Below are 14,300 nucleotides of genomic sequence, written 5' to 3'. Positions count from 1 at the left end.
AACTGTAATTTAAAATTTTATTATTCAATTTAGTTAGAGAAATTACCTTCTTCTTTACGTCTTCTAGAAGAAGAAGCATCCCACACGTAAGAAATAACATGAAAGGTAGAGAGAGGTAATTTAAAAATAGCTGGAGAGAAATATTGCCTACCATATATGTAACATATTTGTGGGGTGCCACCAGGGATTAAATGAAAAATGAAATTTGGGAGGATTGAGACGAAAGCGGAATGTAGAGAACGACAGTGAAATATGGAAATAAAGTCAAATTGTACAGAGAAAGATACAAAGGTTTTTGAATGTTCAAAAATAAGAGAGAAGAATAAATAGCAAATCTTCTGTTCATTTTTACTTTTGTATCTAACTCGGCGCTCCATACGATTTTTTTCAATTCATTCTGTGTGTTCTTTCATATCTACTGCGCTTGGACTTCCAAAATTCCGGAAATTTATTAGCCTAACGTTGGCTTATCCCGCTAGTATGAAAATTTAATAATATGTTGAGTAATAGTAGGTATCCAAATATACAAAAACTTTAACATGTTGTCCGGCTCCCTCAGTGTAATTAAAATTACTTCGAAAATACGTTATTATTATTTTAACACACGTCATGAAAAGTAAAATAAAAGGAATTTAATATAGTAGAAGGAAGTTATTTAAAAATAGCTTTGTCATAATGTGACTCTAATGGGATTTACGTACGTAATGTGAGTAGACACGAATGAAATTTATCTTTATTAGTGGTACCGCAGACTAGAGACTTTTATGTCGGGTGACTTTATTCGGTTGCTTAACTGACACAAAAGTACATGATAACTGCTTTTAATTTCTGAAAGATATTTTGTGCAATCCAGACTAAGGTACAGACCAAAATCTCTATCGAAACCGCTAAGTAATTCACAGATTCACCTCACTAATTAACATACTTTATATCATGCTTTTCTTTCTGAGGAAAGATTTATTTTGAAGTGCATAGCTGAAACTATATAATGAAGGGATTGTCTGTAAAGAAGTTCTTAATTGAATGGAGAGTTCCGGAACCATAAAAATAGTATCGCAATGTTTGCATGGTTTTACAGTGAAATTACGAAGAGACCATACGGAACACGGACATGGGAAAAAATGTCGAAAGGGCAAACACATGCGAAGTAGGAGCACACTTATACAAGCAAAGTTTTTATATCACTTAAGCGTTTGCGTTGTTGTTTAGATTTATATTTTATCTTGTTCTTTCTGTGTCGGTTACGCTATGTTTTCCTTTAAAAAAATGTTTATATATTTTTATTATTCTTAAAAATATGTAATAAACTTCAGGGTTTTAAACCCCTACCGAACGAAAAGAAAACACGTCCCGAAACCATTCCAGTGGGAAGATATATTCCGAAACAGACCTGAAAATAAGCAATTAAAATACACAATGTGTATGTACAGCTTGCAGACCGACTACCGCCGATGAAAAAAATTACGAACACAGGGTTAAAAAACTACGGGCATGTAAAACATAATATTCAAACACTTGAAGCGAAAGCTACGGGCCCTTGGAACACAATGTGCGGGCACATAAATCTGAAAATGGTAAAAAGGGAAAGGCGCTATTTTTTTTTAACCACCTCACAGGCAAAAGATCTAAAAAAAGGTTAAAAAAATTACTGTGTACTCTGTTGCTGTGTATTAACAAAAAAAACTCCTGTAGCTTTTGTTGCAGCTACTGCTGCGTCTAACACGATGGGACAGTTAATAAAAATACTTAGCTATGATTTTTCAGGTTACAATGCTTGTACCAACGGACCATTATTAGGTCTGCTCCATGATTGTATGAAACTGGCCTATTGTCCCACGCAAAAAGGACCTTTCTGAAACAAAACATGAACCCTAATTTTACCCAAAATTATGAACCAACAGCCCATCACCTGAGGCTACGAACTTTCAGAAATGATTAACACAACTGTTATACACACGTAAATAAAATATCGAGGCATGCGCGGGAGTCCACGTCCGCAAACTACGGATAACTCAAGCGTTGGCCCTGCAGTTTAGCGTGGCAGTTTCTGGGAAACTCCTGCGTTTGCGGCCATTTTTCCGGACAGATACGCGAAAACTTTGCGCCATTCTCCAGGAAGTTTTCTTGCGTCGTTTGGGAACAGCGTTTGGCGATAATTTCGGCGCGAGTTGTGCTCCGCATTGTGTATTTCTGGGATCGTTTTGTGTAATTGCGAGTTGCTGTGGGAATTGTTGCATGAGGTGAAAATTGCCCTGTGGGAGTTGCAAAGGAGTTCAAACTGAATAATAAAAGGTATTGTAGAAAAAGTTTCTTTGGAGCGAAAGAAATGGTTTGGGACAAAAGATGGAATGAAAAGTGAGTTCCAGGGCTACTAAAACAATGGCGCGGGGTAATCGTTTCTTAATTAACAGTTGAGATGAGATGTTTTTCTACAGACGAAACGGAAAATTATCAAAATTATGGTTAAAGTGTAACGGGGCAACTCTTTGAGGATTTTTTTGACGCTTATCGCCATCGCTTTCATGTTTGAAATAAGAATCTGGAAATTTATTTATTCATATACAATGTGACAAGGGCACTGAGAATGATCGATAAATTTTAGACCAATATGTATATGAACGCAATATTATGTAGTATGAATGCATAAGCACGAGTGCGCGTAGAGCAGGATTGCGCGTAGTGTACGAGTGCTTTGAATGCTTATTTTCGGAAAAGAATTTCATGAGGAAAATGTTATGTATTTAAGACACTTTCGCAGCTTTTTTGACTCGCAGACGTTGATCGAAATTTTATCACGACGAAATCTGCTGTGATTGCAATCGTCATTGAATATTGAAATACCTGGTTCTTAGCGCAGTTTTCACATTTATCTTTTCTCGAAGAGCATTGCAACTATCATCTACAAATTCAATTCCAAGTATGTATTTCAAAATCGAAATCGATACTAAATGGATTTGGCAACAAAACCGCATTTCAAGCATATATTTCAAATACTAATGTTCCTCTTAAGCCATCAGCCACTTTCAAAAAGAATCCATCTCCCAAAGATATTTCCCAATACGCTTCTAAATCCTCCACTTTTGTCTGTTCAGCAATTCATACTATCGGGGATCCCGCTTTGCACTTATTCCCGAATTGTATAAATCGACGATAACTTAAATGTAATTTGAAACGGATTTTAAAGAATCTGTGTAATGGCTAGACCCTAAAAGTCCGGCTGAATGGTCCGAGCTCTCCACTCGAAAATCTGGTTTAACAAATGGCCTCGTTTCTTTGGGAAAGAGATTTAAAGTTCCTTTCGATAAGTTAATCTTTTCTACGTACCTAAAGATACACTTTTACACTCTTTACAGCTGGCATTCAACTACATAAATTGTTTTATTTGAGTGTTCGCAAAAACTTTCCCTGGAAATGGTTTTCCGGCCAAAGCTGATCCCCGTCAAGTTTTATTCTCTTTGTCTATTGCGGAAATAACTGCAAAACCGGATAGGCTTCGTGGATTGCCATATAGGCGAAGAACAGGGGTTTAATGGAGAGTGGAAGAGATAAATCTGGGTATAAATACTTTTTAGACTTCATCCCCGGGGAAAAATGGAGCTTCACAGAAAACTCCATAAATTCCCGAAAATTGTTTGAAACTTAAATAATCGAGCCTTAAGCTCTCAATGGGCTCTGTGACTTGTAAGTCACGTGACTTTATTAATAGGAAAACCGATGGCAATATCCCACCTGACTAAATGTTTCTGTATACCTACTTCAAACCTTAATTGAATTTGGCGTAAAGTTGAGAGTTTTCTCTTAAACGCCACCGTTCGAAAGTTTGTTGGAAAATTACGGGCTGAGACCGAAGTTTTCAAGTTTATTGGTAAGAAATTTCGGGCTACCTGACTGCTCGACTCAGAAACCCGGTTTATGTTCTTTCTATGGGGAATATTTCATTAAATGAATACATCATTCCGGGACAGAGAGAGAACGGGGTATGATTAATAAAATGTTCAAATTAATGTAAGAAGTGGCTCGTGGTTTATCTGATTTAAAATGAGAAGTTTCGTCGTATAGAGAGAGTTCGTCATATTCAAATAAGTTTTGACTTGCTTACTAACCTGAACTAATCTGTATAGCTATCCGCAGAATCTGCATAGTAAATCGGTAAAGCTAACTCAACACTGAACTAACCTGTTGACATAGAAGATGTTGCGTTTTAATGGTTATTAAACTTTTCCAGTTATGGCTAAATTGACTAACGATTAGTTTCATCTTGTGTAGGGCATAACTTGCAGTTATACTACTTTTTGTTTAACTAAATTGATGTAAAGATACGTTTCGTCCCCATTTGTAATAGAAACTCGATGGTGATTATAAAACATCAAAATAACAGATTTTCCTTTTACATTCATTACAACTTGTGCAATAAAATACTTTTCCAAGTAGATCCCTAAAAAATTAAAGCGATTACTTGTCGTCGCTCTTTTTCTTAAAATATTTTAACATTTGCGGCATAAAAGACTTCAACGATCCCTGCATCTTTTACCGTTTTTGAGATCCCAACGAAGACGTTCGAATTTGAAATATCTTGAACATTTCTGGAAATGTTGTCCCTGTTTCTTATAGTTAACCACGTCTTTTGACTTTATGAACACAAGAACAAAATGTCAATAAACTAGGCCATAATTCTTGGTTTGCAAAGTTTCACTACCGCAGAGGGCAATTCATAATAATATGCATCATATCGTTGCTGGTTCTTGCTTAGTGGTAAAAACAAGGGCTTTGCAAGTTGGTGCTGGAATGTTTTAGGGCTAGGAACGTCAAATATTTCAATTAAGTCCGAAGGAACTAAGAATTCCTTTCTGGAGAGGGTTTCTTTCAACGTTGGGGAGCGTCGCAGTACATTATTCCCGGGATAGTTATGAGCCAAGGAGGAGAAGTGTTGAAAATTTGTTGTCTGAAAATGTGCATAGAGAATGACCATGTTTAATTAATAAGTGAAAAAATTTCTTAGGAGTGCACGAATTTTTATAAAGTTTTCCAGTCAGCTGCCATATTCAAGTTTAGCGCAAAGTGCAGCTATTCGACCTTGGTTTTATAGTAAAATTTCGGTTAAACGATATGAGGATTTATCTATTCAAAAGTAAAAATACTGCCTCAATCATGGCTTTTATTTAGTACCTAGTTAGTGTGTTAGTTGCACATTCAGGCAAGCGGATATCAAGTGCGCTGGAAGTTTATAGAGAATAACTAATTCATCTCAAGAGTTTTGCAGTAAAACTGACAAAGAACATCAGGATTTATCGATCTGAAAAGTAGAGATCTTCCATAAATATCTTTTTAAACTTCTCAGCTTAGTTTAATATTCCTGCGGAGAACAAGTATTCTCGAAGTTTACCGAGGATAACAGTGTAATTTCAATGATTCTTGCAGTAAAATTGACGAAGAATATTAAGATTTTTCGATTTGAAAGTGAAAGTTCTTTCATGAATCATGGCGTAATGAGTGAGAATTTCTTTTAAAGCTTCCCAATTTCGCTTGATAGTCGGGCGAGGTAAGTTCGAAGTTTATAGAGAATAACTAATTAATTTCAAGCTTCTTGCAATAAAATAGAGAATTATCATGTCGCAAAATGTGTAAAAGTATAGAAAAATGTCTCTTGACACTTTTCAGTCTAACTTCACATTCAGGCGGAGATAAGATGATGAACCGACCCGCTCTAAGGGCTCCTGTACTAAGATTAACTAAAGAATAATTTATCGGACTGAAAGTGATAAGATGTAAAATGAATTGAGTGCATCGCAAGAGTGCAATTGGCCGAAATGCTCAAGAGATCATAACAAACATAACTTACATTTCTCGTTGTAAAATGAATAAAACAAATCCTTCTATTTAACAGCGGCGACTTACCACAGCAGTCTCGAAATCACTCTGGCGAAATTCCCAAATACCCAGACCACTTTCAATGAAAAGTATGGATGTAAATAACCGGTATTCAATCGACTTTAATGGAAAATGCTACTGACCCTTTGCATGTTTGCCAGAAAAGCCCGTGATAAGTCCATTGAAAACTGAAAATTGTTGTGTGTTCCCGTAAGCCTCATCAACAAAATTAAGGTCAGCGCCCATCAGTTTAAAAAGACATGCAATGTAGCCCAAGAGCATGCAAATTCTTTATTATTTAGCCAACAGCAAACAGGCTTAAAAGCTTTAAGTGATTGCTTCGGAGCAGCTGCATGCTTCTAATATATGGTTAACGAACGGCAACAAATTGCACGTGATAGCCAACTAAAATGTCCAAGACTTGACCCTCTTAAAGATCAAGATGAAGAGTACTAATCTTAAGATTCCACACCCGTATAATTTGAAATTCCGACAAGATTGCCCACCATATTGTTATTGTTCTTCCTACGGTTGGGGTTATGCTAATTGCTATCATTATCCCACTCGTTCCTCGTGTCCTCGTTTAAATTACAAAGTTAAACCTTCAGCACGAGCAATTAAAATAAACTGTTTGTTTAAAAATGGTTTGGAGTGTCGTATTGTGTATTATGTTTCCTTAAATTTCTTAGTTTACAACATGGAATCCGGTTTATCGTATTTCCGCAAAAGTTCAAATTCAGGCCTATATTCGTTGGAAATCTGAAAGGATCACTGTGACAGATCTCGCTAAGTCCTTTTCACTCTGAAACAATATTGACTGAAGTCTCGAACTTCCAGGGATGCAAATACGAAAATTAATACACAGATAATCCGTTTAAGGACATATTGACCGCCCTTGAGTCGATTAATTGTCCAGTATCTGGGGACCCTAAAGTTTGCTACAGGAATGGAAACAAGCAACATTGCGGAGAGATAATTTAGTTTGACCGTTACTATGGAAAGGTGTAGAGTTTCTGTAGTGAAATTTGGTAGTAAGAGTAGTAAGATTGGATTAGAGAGAATTGAGAAGTATTCAGCTTGCATCTAACAAGAGACTTAGTACGAACGCTCTGTTTAGCAAAACTTTGATGCCGAGGATATCCAATTGAAGCGTTGAATCAGGTCATCATGAGTTTAGTTATCGAGAGGGAAACACTTAGCATCTTGAATAATTAATAATTTGGAGGAAAGTCTTCAAGTGACTATTCATTATACAATCAATTTGGGGGTCCTCTTGCTCTGATTCAATGTTGTCTCGTGTTTTAGCGAAGAATTTCGTGTCCTCAGAGGTCTCTACCACGTGTCAGGACATTCTCAAATAACTTTAATAAAACTCCAAGGAACCAATCTAAAAATGGTAAATTATGAATAAATCGTCGGGCAATGAACGTAATTTATCTTAACTTCCTCTTGCAAGTTTACGATGAGAAGAAAGGCGCTCTTAATCTCACTTAATGTCTCGATTTTTTAACGTAAAATTGATAAAAGACCTTTGATCAATCATGGCGCAATGAAGATATGAATTTCTATCGAAACTTGTGTAAATGTATGAATTTATGTTCAGCTTCCGAGCCCAATTTTAGTTTTAGATGGGTAAAAGATGTGTTAGAAGTTTGTGGAGGATCGAGAATAAAACTAATAGGTTTTTTCATTACAATTGATAAGAAGCGTTAAGATTTATCGATCTAAAGTGGAAAGAGATCTAAGTGACGAAAAAAGTTTAATAGAGATTTAGTGAGTAATCTCAAGGGGTTTTCAAGCGAAGGTAAAACATATCAGGATAAATGGAAGCATCAGTGGAAATATTATTCACAAATCAACGTCTTCAAATTGGCTCAACTATAAATCGTGTCTTCCACCAAGCCCTTCGAGTCTATAACAAGTTCTAAAAAAATATTATACGTAATTGATGACTACCGCTACGGATTGGCCTAATTTAAACATTTTTCCTCTCATTAAGAGTTAATACGATGTTACATCTCCTACAATCAAAAATTAAATAATACGAAACTGTCGCGTTCGTAGCACCTCTATATATTAATTATCATTGCCGCTAATTCTGCTTTGGTCGCTGCTACTGTAACTGCTCATTTATGCCGCTGCTGCTGCTGTAACTGCTCAATTAAAAGACGCACAAAGGTGTCTCTTTTAATTAATTTTTAAAAATTAAATTTAACAGTGCACAAAACATTCAATTCATAAATTCGTAAATAAATTGGAGAGACAAAACACATTTCTTCAACATGCGAATTGCCATCGACCAAGTCTGTCTCGCCCTTTTTCTCCGCTGTTTTGGAAACACTGGACACATTCGTAACCAGATTTTTCTTTGAAAGTTTATTAAATTGCCGATCTTGGCCTAGCAGTAAATTGGAAGTTGCTTTAACTTGTTGTGATGTTTTTGTGTTTATTCCAGAATCGAGCTCGAGATACTTTGTATATAATGCGTATATCCAGTGTGGTTATCGCGTGTGATGCACTAAAGGTTTTATTTGCAACATTTGCATACTAACAACTTTTGAGCGCATAAATTCGGAAAACAGTTCAATTATCCTGGATACGACTCTATTTACATGTATTTTAAATATCTAAATTGTTAGGGATTAGCATTTAATTTTCGCCTGGCTGACGGGTATCGCCTCTATTAATTGAACTGGAATTTGCCAACTGCATTCACTGAACTATTAAATAATATATTAAAAGTAATTAAATTCTCTCAATTTCAAAATGCGAGGTTTCCAACGGATAATGAAAAAATCTAAACTTCGAGGAAGTAACTACCCCCTTTTGAAAACTCTTTTGAGAATTCCCTTTGTTGCAATGCAGACTACCTAAATTAAAACCGGAGAACTTTAGTAGGTCATAATTTGCATGTTAAAGATTTCAGTTAGTCATAAAGCAAACTGGAAATTATGAGCTGGAGGCAAAGCGAAAAGGTAATGTGATAATGCAAGTTAATTTTAATAAATTTAGTTACTGGTGGTTAATTGTAACTGAGTCATATTTGAAATTCAATGTCTTAATGTAAAATTAAACCCGCGGCAAATTAGCGGAAAATACTGGACGGGAAAAATGAAAAACGTCTTTAGTTAAGTGGAATTCATGTACTAAGTTTCGAGATACTGATAGCATAACTTATACTTTCAGCAAAATTCCTCTAATAACATATATTCTCCTCGAGATTCCAGCGAAATTTATGCCCTTAAACGCCCCTTTCTTTGCAAATTGAGGAAGTCGTTGAACGCTCTTTGTGAGTGCATCAATTTGTGTAACTACTCAATTTTAAATGGAAATATAGACGTCAAACTTGACTGCAAACTAAGTTTCCTTATAAGTATTTAATAATGCACGATGGGAAGTTTTTTGGACGACTGAAAATATGTTCCTTGATGGATCGAACGTGTGTACCTACTATGTGCAAGATAAATTACGTAAATGCCATGAGGCCAAAATGTATTTTATGTGCGATCGGCTTTTGAATATAAATATATGATAGAGCAGCAGACACGTTACACTGACGTTATGAAAATGACAAAATCGATTTGGTCGCTATAATAGTTTTTGCCAGTCAGGGTCGAGAAAATGTATCTTCTTCGGGCAGAAAGTTGTCAGTTGAAATCAAGACTGAACGGATTTTCAGACTGCTCATTTTCAAATGTAGTTTTGGTTATTTCTACCGGAATAGAGTGGTCGCTCTTTGTGGTATATCGGATATCAAATCGAGGAAAATACGGTGGTCTTGCTCGGGAAATTACAATGCAGCTCATTTTTGGCACTAGAGTGCCAACAAAAATATTTTCGAAGTTTCAACGGTCTACGAAGCAACGGTAATTTAAAATATCAAGGCGCATCGATGTGAAAGTAAAAAGACATTCATAAATCATTCGCGAGTTTCGTGTTCATGAAGAGGATACAACTATTCGAAGCTTATAGAGAATAACTGTTTAAATTTGAATGTCTTTGCAGTAGAATTCACAGTATCTGAAAGCTCTAAATCTGAAAAATCATTCACGAATCATTCGGCAATTTCCTCAAGATTAGAAGTTGCTGATTAGAAATAAGAAGATTAGGCGGTGTTCATCTAATTAAGAGATTTTTAGAATGGTTGAGAATGTGCACAGCGTGATCCGAATGGTTTAATATATTATTTACTTTTCACCCTAGTGCAGTGCCCAATTATTTTTATATGGGAAATTATGAAAATAACTCTCCTTGGCCTTATTTGTATCGGAGATTAAATAATTGGGAGTACGGTATTTTTGCTGATGAAACTACGCAATATACAGCTTATTTTTGATAATGGAATTTAGCCATATTGTTGAATATGTTTTATTGCGCATAGTAAAACCAGTTTCAAATAAATCCACAATTCATAAATCATGGTCAACCACAATCATTTAATAATTCGATTGTCATTTGGTCAAAACCGGCATGCATGAACTGAGCAATAAATCCATAGATCATCAAAATCCCCCATTTTCTACCACTCCATTAGCCCCCCGTTCCATCAAGTGATTTTACCATGTATCCACTAACAGTAACTATTTTTACCTGAACCTCCGCACAACATTAAAAGAATATTATTGATTTTTCTGTCAAATAAACTTAGTAGTCAATCTCTGGCCGATAAGGTCGGAATATGACGACTGTCATTACAGTAATTTTATCGTTTGTCCTCGATTGTCACGTTAATGGATAGTGGTCATTGTCCATGATGAAGATATTGATTAATAAAACATGCTCGAGCAACTATTGTCTGTGGCGTAACAAGACTAAAACCTGATTCCAGATACACAGAGACTCCCTTAATAAGAATCTTAATAAGTCCGTAAAGACATCCATCCAAAGATATTCTAATTCTAGACATGTCTTCAGATTTGTCGCTACGTTGCGGTTTAGGTTTCAATTTTAGAGATTTATTCCAGTATTGGTTTAATGATCCTCTATGCTACTTGGACCAAATCAGTCATTGATTCGATTGGAGTATTGTGAGATGTGTGTAGCCATCTGAGGTTGAGTTGACTAGGAGTGAATTGAATTTATTACAATGGAACTGTAATGTGAAGTAGTTTCGAGGAAGTTGTTGCTATGAGAAACGGATTTGTGGTGAAGCATATGAAGGGTTGTTAGAGATAGGAGTTTATTTTGGATTATTGATAATTGAGTGATCTGCATGCGTTAAACCTTTTCGTCAAACGGATAGAAGTATCTAGAATACTTTTCGCATAGCGTGTTAGAGAGGACATCGTAACCTAATATCGATTCAGTATCAGAATTGAAGCCCGTTTAGGCCTTACTTCTGGTTAAGAGAACCGGTCTGTCGGTCTGTTTTTTTAAAATTAGAAAATCTTCCTATTCACCGCCGCCAGCGCATTCGGCCTAAAAATGTATTTGTGGGAGTAATTTTAATATGTAGCTTTCAATTCATGTTCGTATTTTATTTTGTCAAAGAAATTTAAATTATCCATGGGCAATTTGTACTTTTATACATGACCTAAATTTAATATCAAAACTTGTAAAGTATGTCTACGTATAATATAAGCAAAACTCGAACGAACCGAGGCGTGAAATTAAACTCATTTGCTTATTTTGAGTATATTATTGTGTGGAAGTATGTAATTTACTTCCTCGAGAAAATTAATATAATAGCTAAAACCCAGGAGTTTTACCCCGAAATTATTGTTAAGCCCATGAATATAATGCGCAATTCTGAAACCTCCCTCTATAGTTGGCATATTTTTTCGTTGAAGGCATATGAAAATTCACGATTGATAAATTGCCTCCGCGCCACCAGGCCAGGATGTATTTTATGTCGAATCACCCTTTGAATATAAATGTATGGCAGACTATGAACAGACAGCTTTGTTGTGCAGCTATTGGGGTACCCAAATGGAAATTTCAATTTTCACATAAACAGTACTATATAGTACGAGTTGCTAAGCCAACTTCTAACAACGTTTTCACCATAAGTATAAATTACAAGAAAGTTTAACTTGCTGCACGTAAAGCCTTAACCGTATGATTAGAAGGAAAGCTCAACGATTTTAACCCCGAAACTTCGGGGAGTTTCTAATAGGGGTTCGAATGATTTTGTTCCGTTTATATGTCTCGAGGTTTCGCGCTTCGGCAAATTTCCTGAGGGTGAATTAATTAGTTGCCGTCGCGTTAGGAAAATGTTTTAGGATTTTCCGCGATTTGACGCAGTCTACGTCCATCGAATACCCGGTCCATAGAATCGATGAAGCCGTTTCTATTACATCCTCCCCTCATAAATTTACACCATTATACTGTATAATTAAAGCTGCTCACTCGGGTATATGATAAACTAAAACCTTACCAGAAACAATTAGGCAAAGTCTCTTCATAAGACGATTTGGGGATCTAAATCTGAGTGGAGATCTAACCAACCGTAAAATGAACTTTCGCCTTGTAAAAAGTGATTTTGTCCGAACTTCTTTCTGAAAGGAAAGAAATATTGCTGCTAATCAGGGCTAATAAGGATAATCCAGCACTTTCGAAAGCTTTCAAGAGTTAATTAATTGAGAAGCTTTGGAAGGTTTTGAGGGTTTCAAGGAAGAAATCATCGTTAAATCCTTTGAAAAGTTGTGGCGGTTATAACAGGAGGACGAATTATTTTTTTGTGCTTTGCTTTTAGGCTAAATGTAGATATTTATGCAATTTTAGACTATTTTGGTTCGAAAATAATGCATAAAATGCCAATATGAGCTATTGTAAAGATCGTGTTACAGAATAATTGCAAATAGTTGAATGCATTAAATTGGGAAGCTGAACCTCTGGAAACAATAATACCTGCATACGAAATTACGGCGATTGTGTGCTCCAAAATGGATTTGGAGTTAACATTGTGAATAATATTAATTACGAGCAATTTCATTTGAATTCTAATTAGTTTTACATCAAAATGTGGAGTTAATCTATATTTATTAATTTAGGTTTATTTGAACCGTCACATTTTCATACAAAGTAGGTATATAAAAGAAATTTATAATTACTACCTAGGAAGAATCGTACAATTTGTCACGAGCTATGATGAAATACGTATTTAAGATTATTACATAGAGCAGTACGAATATAATAATAAAAATAATGAAAATAATGTAATAAGAGAAAAACATTTTTCAGATTATTTTTGCTTTAATCCCGTATAAATTATTTACAATTACCAAGTGCATAAATACCATAAATCACGAAAATATTTGTAACTAGTGACAACCTATTCTTATCAGGTATGTGAAATTCATTACGTTAAAAAATTGTTTGGATTTCGAAACGTTAAAAATTCTTTATATTAGGTGTACAACTTTGCTTCCGCCGTTTTTTTTCCGAATTTCGCGATTTTATTGTAAAAAACTAATTATACCTTTAGGATCCAAAGTATTGTCCATCGCTGGCCACTACTTTCTCCCATCTTTCGGGCAGCATACGAATCCCGTGTTGAAAAAATTGGACATCTTTTGAAGCGATCCACGATTCTATCCAATTTCTTACTTCTTCATAAGACCGGAAGTGTTGGTCAGCTAGCCCATGTGCCATGGATCGAAACAAGTGATAATCAGAAGGAGCTAGGTCAGGAGAATATGGCGGGTGGGGTAGGACTTCCCATTTCAATGTTTCCAAGTATTTCTTGACCACTTGCGCAACATGGGGTCGAGCATTATCGTGCTGCAAAATCACTTTATCATGTCTCTCGTTGTATTGCAGCCGTTTCTTTTTCAATGCTCGGCTCAAACGCATTAATTGGGTTCGATAAAGAGCACCTGTGATTGTTTCAGTTGGTTGTAACAGCTCATAATATATTACGCCGAGTTGATCCCACCAAATACAGAGCATGATTTTGGAACCATGAATAGACGGTTTGGCCGTCGACGTGGAAGCATGGCCGGGATATCCCCAAGTCTTTTTGCGTTTGGGATTATCGTAATGAACCCATTTCTCGTCCCCAGTCACAATACGATGCAGAAATCCCTTCCGTCTTTGCCTTGCAAGCAACTGTTCACAAGCGAACAGACGCCTGTCAATATCTCTTGGTTTCAACTCGTACGGCACCCAATATCCTTGCTTCTGAATCATTCCCATGTCTTTGAGGCGTTTTGAGATTGTTTGTTGAGTCACTCCCAATGATTGTGCCAATTCTTGTTGACTTTGACACGAGTCTTCGTCAAGTAATGCTTCCAAGTTCGCATCTTGGAAAACCTTCTTTCTTCCACCGCTATGTTGGTCTTCGACGTGAAAATCACCGTTCTTGAAGCGCTGAAACCACTCACGACATGTCCTTTCACTAATAGTGGCTTCCCCATAAGTATCTGAGAGCATTCGATGAGCCTCAGCAGCAGATTTCTTCATATTGAAGAAGAAAAGTAAAACCTCCCGCA

General features: G+C 36.0%; 1 protein-coding gene across 1 annotated transcript in view; it reads left to right on the top strand.

Moving 5' to 3' along the window:
- Positions 1 to 2,020: 2,020 nt before the first annotated feature.
- The window catches only part of LOC136415681 (junctional adhesion molecule 2A-like), a 68,701-nt gene continuing 56,421 nt past the window's right edge, over positions 2,021 to 14,300 (top strand). Inside the window, exon 1 of the mRNA XM_066400391.1 lies at positions 2,021 to 2,292. The gene's annotated coding sequence lies outside the window, so the exon portion shown is untranslated. The remainder of the gene's footprint in view (positions 2,293 to 14,300) is intronic.

This window comes from Euwallacea similis, chromosome 20 (assembly GCF_039881205.1).
Source record: "Euwallacea similis isolate ESF13 chromosome 20, ESF131.1, whole genome shotgun sequence".
Classification (NCBI taxonomy): Eukaryota; Metazoa; Arthropoda; class Insecta; order Coleoptera; family Curculionidae; genus Euwallacea; species Euwallacea similis.
The sequence above is the reverse complement of the archived record's forward strand: the minus strand, read 5'-3'. Positions and strand labels throughout refer to the sequence as shown.